Source organism: Ascaphus truei, chromosome 2 (genome assembly GCF_040206685.1).
Source record: "Ascaphus truei isolate aAscTru1 chromosome 2, aAscTru1.hap1, whole genome shotgun sequence".
Classification (NCBI taxonomy): Eukaryota; Metazoa; Chordata; class Amphibia; order Anura; family Ascaphidae; genus Ascaphus; species Ascaphus truei.
In genome coordinates this window covers 14,026,734-14,036,804 of record NC_134484.1, presented here as the reverse complement: position 1 = coordinate 14,036,804, position 10,071 = coordinate 14,026,734, and positions in this window count along the sequence as shown.

Here is a 10,071-nt window from a genome sequence, read left to right as displayed (position 1 = left end):
GAGGGATGGTGGGGAGGATAATTGCAGCGCCCCTCTAGGCAAGCCACGGCGCACCAGGGCGCCGGGGCACACAGATTGGGAACCACTGGCCTATAATATATATTATCTCTTAGTGTGCATGCAATGGCTTGTATATAATATATACCCTCTTCACTTGTATGTATTGTAACCATGTATTATTTGTCATCTTAACTCTGTGCCCAGGACACACTTGAAAACGAGAGGTAACTCTCAATGTATTACTTCCTGGTAAAACATTTAATAAATAAATAAAAAGCCAACACCAGGAATTGAACCAGGTTTCCCCACTTCAAACTTAGTGCCATAGCCAGTGTCTTTACTCACTGAGCCACTCCTTCTCCCTATACCATTACTATAACTCCATTTCTATTACTTTACTCCATTATTACCTCTGGTCTTAATAATTATAAAAATTATATCTTTATTTTATACAGTGCTTTTCTCACAAAGGGAATCAAAGCACATCCCAATTACAGTATAGAGCATGTTACACAGCACATAGGATTATTACAGACACAGTCACTGCCCAGGTGAGCTTACAATCTATGATTTTGGTGTCTGAGGCACAGGGAGATAAAGTGATTTATCAAAAGTCACAAGTGCTGACACCGGGACAACTTTAATACAGGCATACCCCGCATTAACATACGCACTGGGACCAGAGCATGTATGTAAAGCGAAAATGTACTTAAGTGAAGCACTACCTTTTTTCCACTTATCGATGCATGTACTGTACTGCAATCATCATATACGTGCAGAACTGATGTAAATAACGCATTTGTAACAGGCTCATTAGTCTCCTCGCTTGCGCACAGCTTCGGTACAGGTAGGGAGCCGGTATTACTGTTCAGGACGTGCTGACAGGCGCATGCTTGAGCTGCCATTTGCCTATTGGGCAATATGACCTTACTCGTGAGTGTAATTAAAGTGAGTGTCCTTAAACCGGGCTATGCCTGTAAAGTATGATGTTTGTAGATGGTGAAATTTCACAAACATTTTCATGTTCTTTGCCATCGCAATCTGCATGCATTATCACATCCTGCATACATTGTCCCATTCTGCATGCATTGTAACATTCTGCATGCATTGTCACATTCTGCGTGCATTGTAACATTCTGTATGCCTTGTAACATTCTGCATGCATTGTCCCATTCTGCATGTATCATCACATTCTGCATGCATTGTAACATTCTGCATGCATTGTCCCATTCTGCATGTATCATCACATTCTGCATGCATTGTAACATTCTGCATGCATTGACACATTCTGCATGCATTGTCACATTATGCATGTATTATCGCATTCTGCATGCATTGTCACATGTTGCATGCACTGTAACATTATGTATGCCTTGTAACATTCTGCATGCATTGCCCCATTCTGCATGTATTATCACATTCTGCACGCATTGTAACATTCTGCGTGTATTATCACAATCTGCATGCATTGTAACATTCTGCATGCATTGTAACATTCTTCGTGCATTGTCACATTCTGCATTCATTGTAATATTCTGTATGCCTTGTAACATTTTGCATGCATTGTCCAATTATGCATGTATTATCACATTCTGCATGCATTGTAACATTCTGCATGCATTGTCACATTCGGCATGCATTGTCACATTCTACATGCATTGTCACATTCTACATGCATTGTCACATTCTGAATGCATTGTCCCATTCTGCATCTATTGTCACATTATGCATGCACTGTCACATTCTGAAAGCATTGTCACATTCTGAAAGCATTGTCACATTCTGAATGTATTGTCACATTCTGCCGGCATTGTCACTTTCTGCCCGCATTATCACATTTCTTCCGACGTTGTCACTTTCTGCATGCATTGTCACTTTCTGCCCGCATTATCACATTTCTTCCGACATTGTCACTTTCTGCATGCATTGTCACTTTCTGCCCGCATTATCACATTTCTTCCGACATTGTCACATTTCTGCATGCATTGTCACATTCTTCATGCATTGTGCCATTCTGCCTGCATTGTCCCATTCTGCATGCATTGGCTAAGCATACAGTGAAGTATGTTATCTCAGGACTGAACAATTTCAGAATTGTGCATGCGCAAAAACACAATTTTTGTGCAAAAACACTTTTGTAACAAATTTGATTTCATCATTTTTGCATAACATTAGCATAGTGAACATAACCCAAAACCAGTTATTTTTTACATGTTGTGGTGTTTATCTCTACATTTTATATATATGGCTCAAAATCTGCATTGCTTAGTGCGTACAGGCAAATAATAGCGAGAAAAACATTTTTATGCATAATTTAAAAACACCATTTCCCCATCTTAATACAGCTATAGCCCTAGTATTGCAATATACAGTACTGTATGTAAGATCATTGCAGAAATGGTAATATAATGTTGGTATAGTATATTGTAATATACATAATCAAAATATCAATACTGCACTTGTTACATCTCCAACAACTTTGCATACCCGAAGGGACATTAAGGATCATCATCATTTTCTAAACTCTGTTCTACTGAAAAATAAAAAACTAGTGAAGATAATTCTTATTAAAGCAGATAATTATAAAGTGAACAGTCATCAAACTCCTAGCACTAGATGGAAATAGATTTCCCATTGGAGTTCTCCTTGTTTTTTAAGTCTGTACACTTTAGTGATGTACTAAAATTTGCCCTAAATTAAGCATGATTATCACGCAAACTGAAATAGTTGTAAGCTAACATTAATGAATGCATTTAACATGATGCATCTCACAATCATGCTAGATACAGATGTAACCGACCTTATTGCACGTATTAACACAGTGGGGCCTATTCTCTAAACCTCGATAACTAACTCATCGAAGATTTTGAGCAGTTCCCGAACTATTCGGCAAATGTTGCAACTCAGAAAGCTCAGATAATTTGCCAAACTCTTACGGGAAGCACATCTCCCCGAGCGGTAGCGCTGCGGCTCAAACACACCAAGCAGGAGCTGAAAAACAGCTCCAACTTGCATTTTTTTATAAAATCACCCTATTCTAGTAACTATCACCCTAAAATCACCCTATTTACCGATGCGATCATCGGGGCTCTGAACTAGCGAGCTCCTCACAAATTTCATCTTACCACCCCAAGGGTGGTAGAAAGAAAAGTGTATTTTTATTGCATCGGATTGAAGCCGGGAGTCTCCGGAGCTGAAACACATTAATAGCTCTGGAGACCCCTGGCTTCCATCCTAGGTAATAGGAAAACATTTACAGGAAGCTTTATTATCTTAGCCCATGGTGGGTGTTTATGTCCACTGGGAGGGTAGCGGGAGGAGTTAAGCCCTTTATTACCTTAGCTGTTACTACCGCTAAGATAATGAAGGGGTTAACCCCTCCCGCTACCCACCTGGTAGGCATAAACACCCACCATGGACCAAATACAACCTTAACCCACCACACTAACCCAATTCAAATTTTAAACCCAATACTAGCCAATACACCCATTGATTGCCAGTGTGTTTACCAATACGTCAATGGGAGCAAAGATAACAACAATGGCAGTGAATGGGCACCCCCTCAACCTCCAACAACCCACCCCCCAACACATACAGTACAATAATGGGCAAAATTATTATTATCCAGATCTGGATAATAGCTCATTTGCCCATTAAAAATAAAACCTTATCGCGCAAGCATAAAGTAAATGAAAGTTGCACTTACCACCATGAAGGCCATCCTCGTTTTCCTCCATTCATTTCATTGCATTTAATTGCACACAATCCATGAAATTCAAACAAAGCAACCGCGATAAACACATGTGCCTGGGGCGATTGCCCGCGTTCATGCCACGTGGAGTACAGCAGCGCACACGAAAACGGCGCCGTGATTTCTTAAAATAATGGCCGCTGCATCAGTAGTGCTTTCTGATATTATGTGTTCCAAAATTTCATGTATATTTATAGTATAATTACTTTCCTTCATCTTGCACTCCAACTTGGTACTGTCCGAATTTAACAATTGGTTATGTTTGTGCGTTATATTTTTTGTGAGTGGGACCATCAATGTACTGCAGGACATATGCAGTTCATGCATATATTCATGCAGTTGATATCACTACGGTGTGGACTGCATCTACTGGTTGATTAGCAGTGACTGATCTAAGGGTTGTGGTCACATGGAATGCAGGCTCTTTGCTTTATAAACTTGGCGTCTTTGGTTCATAGCTGTTCTCCCTGATGAAGGTCCCTGCGAGGATCAAAATATTGGTTGTTTGAATGGAAATCGAAGTACACTCTTTCCAGCTATTTACCTGCGTGGTGCTGCATTTGTTTATCCAGTATGACTTAATTATGAATGATTTTATTAATGAATATATTTAATATGAGTATATGTGTGTATGCATATCTTTATTTATATAGCCTCCAAAGCTGTTCTTAGAACTTTACAAGAGATACAATACTATATAGGGAATTATAGTATAATAGGTGCAATAAATAAGATCGGATAATAGGAAAATAAATCCCTGCCCCAGAGAGTTTAAAATCTAAGTGATATTGTGGGAAACATACAGAGACAGCAGGTGAGGGTAAAAGTCCAGTAGATGGCAATCATTGGTAGGAGTGACTGTGGATGTGTAAAAGTAGCCACAAGTCTAGGCTAATGAAATGCTTCATTTAAGAGATGAGTTTTAGGTTTTTGACTTAAAGGTAGGGAGGAAGTTACACAGGTAAGGGAAAGTTAGGGAAAAATGGTTTAAGACGACAGAGAGCAGTAAAGGTGAAAGGGGTGGAAAAAAGACAGTTGTGGGTAGAATGCAGGAGACGAGCAGTGGCATAGCGTGAGATCAGAGCTGATATGTAAGGAGGAGCAGAGGAATGGAGAGACTTGATGGTAAGGAGGAGAACTTTGTGAGGGATCATACATGTGATGGGAAGATAGGAGAGGAATTTAAGGATGAGATGAGCAGAGACTGTTTTGATAGAATATTTTTACTTTTTATCAACAGAATTTTGGATAGATTGCAAAGGAGAAAGTTGGGAGGCACTGAGGGCTGTTAGCAGTATGTTACAGTAATCCAGACTGGAGAAGATAAGGGCACACATTTGAGTTTAAGCAGTAGCATGAGAGAGGAAAGAGCTATACCCCAATATAGCGTGATCCGCTACAATGCGGAACTGCTTATAACGCAGTCTGAGCGTGGCTCCCGATTTGAAAACATCTCCAAGTATTTTTTTTTTAGCTAAATGGCTAAATGGCCACCGCGCGAGGACTTACCTTGAATCTGCAGCTCTCTCCTCTATCACTGCTTCATCAGGCTGCGTACATCTCCAAGGTTTTTTTTTTTAAGAACATTCAATGCATTATTGACACACGGACACACGGACACACACACAACTCCACCCTACACTAATAATTGTAGCATACTGTACCATGCAGGAATCGAACTCATGACCCTTCATACACTGGTTCTCTACCTGGTACGTACGTACGTACGTACGTACGTACGTACGTACGTACGTACGTACGTACGTACGTACGTACGTACGTACGTACGTACGTACGTACGTACGTACGTACGTACGTACGTACGTACGTACGTACGTGTGTGTGTGTGTGTGTGTGTGTGTGTGTGTGTGTGTGTGTGTGTGTGTGTGTGTGTGTGTGTGTGTTCTTTAAAAAATAAAAAAACCATTGAAGATGTGCGCCACGCACATGGACAAATCTATATAGGGGATATATTTATATATATATGTCTTTATTTATATAGCAACATTAATGTACATAGCGCTTCACAGCAGTAATATATGTGACAAACAAATAATATAAATAACACAAAAAGGAGAGAAGTGCTTCAGACATAAAAGTAACATTTAGGAAAAGGAGTCCCTTCTCCGAAGAGCTTACAATCTAATTTGTTGGTAGGAAGAAAGTACAGACACAGTAGGAGGGTGTTCTTGTAAGTGTGTCTGCAAGGGACAAAGGTTAATGTATGAGGTGTTAATTATCAGCCATGAAGCTACTCATATGCTTCATTAAGCAGGTGTGTTTTGAGGTGGGGTTTAAATGTGGATAGAGAGGGTGCTAGTCGGATATTAAGGGGAAGGGAATTCCAGAGGTGTGGGCATAGAAGGATTTAAGGTGGGAGAGGGATTTAGATACAAAAGGGGTAAAGAGAAGACATCCAAGAGTCAGGATGGTGTATAGTGACAAATTACCTATAATATATATTTTCTTTAACTGTGCATGCTATGTCTTGTATATAATGTAAGTCACTGTATTTGTACCCATATATTATTTGTCTTAACTCTATGCCCAGGACATACTTGAAAACGAGAGGTAACTCTCAATGTATTTCTTCCTGGTAAAATATTTTATAAATAAATAAATAATAGAGGTAGGTGGGCGATAGATGACTGCCACGTGGACAGGGAGAGGAGAGAACATGTTGACAGTGTGAGCCTCAAAGGAGGGAAAAGCAAGAGAGGGAGGAATAGGAAGGGTACGTTAGCGGCAAATAGATGAGAGCAGGAGCCCCATGCATCCATCCCTGACATCAGGGCGCGGAGTGTGGGAGAAACCCCACCATAAGAGAGGGCACCTTCCAGAGCAGAGCCAGACTGAGTGAGCCAAGTCTCAGTTATAGCAAAGAGGAGCAGAGAGTGAGAGAAAAAGAAGTCATACACAGAGAGGAACTTGTTAGAAAGGGCACAGGTGAAAGGGAGAGAGAGGGAGGGTGACAGGGGATTGGTATGAGATTAGAGGGGTTGACACCCGAAGGAATAGAAGTTGCATGTGGAAGGCGAAGATGAGAGCATACAGAAATAAGGCAGGGACCAGTATTGGGAGAGATATCCCCAGAAGCAAGGAGGAGAAGCATGGAGAGAAATAAAATGTGTGAGTCTTATTTGTAGGGGTCTGTTTTAGTGCAGGGGATATAGCCTTGTAGTTTCAGAGGACACAGGTAAGAAAGGAGTTCATGTAAACCGAGAAGTGGAGATGGAAGGAGAGATGGATAGTGCATATTTTGAAAATAATTTAGGTCAAAGCAAATAAAATCAGTAGTGGTGGCATGGCAGCAATAGTTTAGTGCTGAGATGTGTAGTCTTGGATAGATAATGTACTCCTTTCCAGTGCAGGTCAAAATCCAGGATTCAGGGCCAGTAGGTGGTGTTTTGTCCACTTGTTTCACTCCTGTTGAACTGTAAAGAGATTTACTGGTTGTGTCTTTCTTTCTGCCCCCCTGCACTATGATCTGATCTGTATTTCACTCTGCCACTTTTACTCTGCTTACTTTCTGTCTCTGTTTGTGTCTGTTTTACCATTCCTTCTGCTTTCCTTTTCATTCTGTCATTCTGTTTGTACATGGGCAGTGCTGTATTGGGGTTAATCCTTCAGGATCGGACCCTGTCAGCACATATTTTCCAGTGCCAGGGCTGCCAGGGTCGCATTCCCGAAACTTGCCCTGATGCCAGACACAGTTGAGCTTGCTACATTTGTATCTTGTTCCCTTTTCCTTTACTTGCTTTCTCTCTCATGATCCAATATCTGGATGTATAGGACATTGGTGAGATCACATACAAATAAAGTAATATAATTTGAATACATCAAATACTTATTACACTAAAAATTTAAAAACTATTAAAATGCGAGGGTGATGGTAAGATGTAACACGGCTAATAGCAAACACCAGTAATAGTGAATGTGCATGAGATCCTCGATCCTAACTTAACTGGCTAAATGCCGATCGTGGTAATGTCTAAAACTCCACTCACTGGCAGACAAGAGAGACCTTGATATACTTGTTACTTTTACCTATTGATGCCTAATGCTGATAGGTGCTGATAATTGATGAACCTATCTGCGGCCCAGTTGTATTTGTCTGTGATCTGACCAATATCCTATACATCCAGATATTGGTGCCCTTCAATTCTGCACCCGTTAATAACCAGCCTCATCATTGTTAATCCAAAGGTATACTGGTTAACAGTATGTAGCCCTGGTTCCTAGCGAACACAGACCACTACCTTATGCTGTATAACCTGTAGGCTCACAGGGCCTGAGCCTCTGCCACGGAGAGCCTGGGGTATGCACAATACTTATAACTTGGTGCAGCGCCTCCACCTGCGACAGCTTCTGCCCGAGTGGAAGTGGGTCTTCGCAGGAACTTATGTACATTAACACGCACACACAGCAATATACCTTAACCAGTATACTTTACTTGTAGCAACCATAAGCTTTATCAACAGGTGTCCCTCCCTAGAGGAGACACTACTATCAGCGTCCTGACGAACGCTCACTCTCCCCTTCCCTTCACTGGGTGATCCCACCCTGTGTCCAGTCCCCTCTTGGAATAAGTTCCCCACCCTCAAGTGAGACAATGAATGTATATGTATGTGACTGCGCAGCCACCGTGTCCTTAGTGAATGATGGTACCGTTGATGCACTTGAAGTTTACCTGCCGGGCACTCCAGTACCCGGTTCTGCAACTATCATCACAAAGGATCAGTGTGGGCATAGATGACGTCACCTGTAGGTGTCCAGGGCAAACCCACCCAGACACACTGCAACTTGGTAGCGGGGTCTGATCCCAGAACTGTCCCGGTAGCGATCGTGTAACCGTAAGGGAATCCGGAACCTGTCTATGGCCAGTCCCTAGCTCAGCTTCACACTACTGGGGCTCAGGGCCTAACTGGGCCTGGGGCATGCGGCCTAGGTAGGGAGCGGACTGCCTCCCTACACCGGAGCTCCTTCTCCTTCCTCCTACAGCCAGCTCTGGCACAACGTGCGCCCCACCACTTCCTTTTCCTCCCTTCCTCGTATCTGATTGGTCCTCCCACGTCACGGGGGCCCGCGGGGCTGCTGGGACCCGTAGTTCTCTAGCTCCCCTCCTATCCGAGCTCTACTCCTTCGCGGGCTTTGCTGGCCTTGTCTGCGCATGCGCAACCTCCTGCCAGACCAGTTCTGCGCTGGCGCCAACCTAAACATGGTGGCTCCCTCTATGCGGAACCTCCGTTATCGGAGCGTTCCCTAGGTGCAGCATCTCCCACCCCACAACAACAAATGGTGGTAAAAAGGGTCCCGCTACATGTACAAAGTGATACCTTAGCTGGGACGCATACTATTAGCAAAACAGTTGCAATTGGGGTATTTTAGGAGTGCCCCCATTCAAAAGATATTTCTCTCTTCCCCATTCCCCGTTTCCCATTAGTTGTGTCTACTGTGGTTACCAAATTAATTGTAACTAAAATTAATTTGGTTTAAACTTCTGACAGATCTAAGTTATGATAGCAGAAAGATACCCACAAAATGTCATCAGAACAGCGTTTGGCCTGTGGAAAGAGATAACACAAAGACAAGCACACAACCAAAGAGGTCACAAAGTCTAGTAGAAGTCTTCACTTCACTTGCTACACTCGCTCAACCAAAAATTCCCATGTGCTGCGTACTGCGCACTATTTTGTAATTGAAAAGCGTTATATCAGATAAAGTTTATCATTATTATTATTATTATTGTTATTATGTTGATCCTCTCTGCATGTTCTCTTTACAGTGAATCCTCCTTTATCACCCCAACACTGGAGCTATACAAATACAGTAATTTAACGGTAATAAAGCAATAATAATTAAATGATGACACCTTTAGCCGTGCAAAATTATTTCTGTTTTGGGATTCAAAGACAATATTGTTAAAAATAAATAAGGTGTAACAATTACTGCTTGTATAGCATATTGATTGTTCCCAGTTATCCATGCTACCCTACTAATAGGTTATGTTGATCTATATATTCTGAAATTGCTTTATGAATCACTGGCTTGACAATCGTTTTATTAAACTATAAAGCATGGCAAAAGTAGAAGAGGAAGGGATGGATTGGTACAGCAATCAATTGCATAACACAAATGTTACCGCTTTGTCAGCCAAAGATGAATTAGGGGTTTATTCAAAATTGCACAGTGTTAAAAAAAAAAAACACACAAAGGAGGTGGACAATTCACAGTATGAGAATATACTATGAATATGTTCTCCAAATATACACTGGCAGGGCATATAAGGTACAGAGATCAAGGCACATTAAACATCTGCA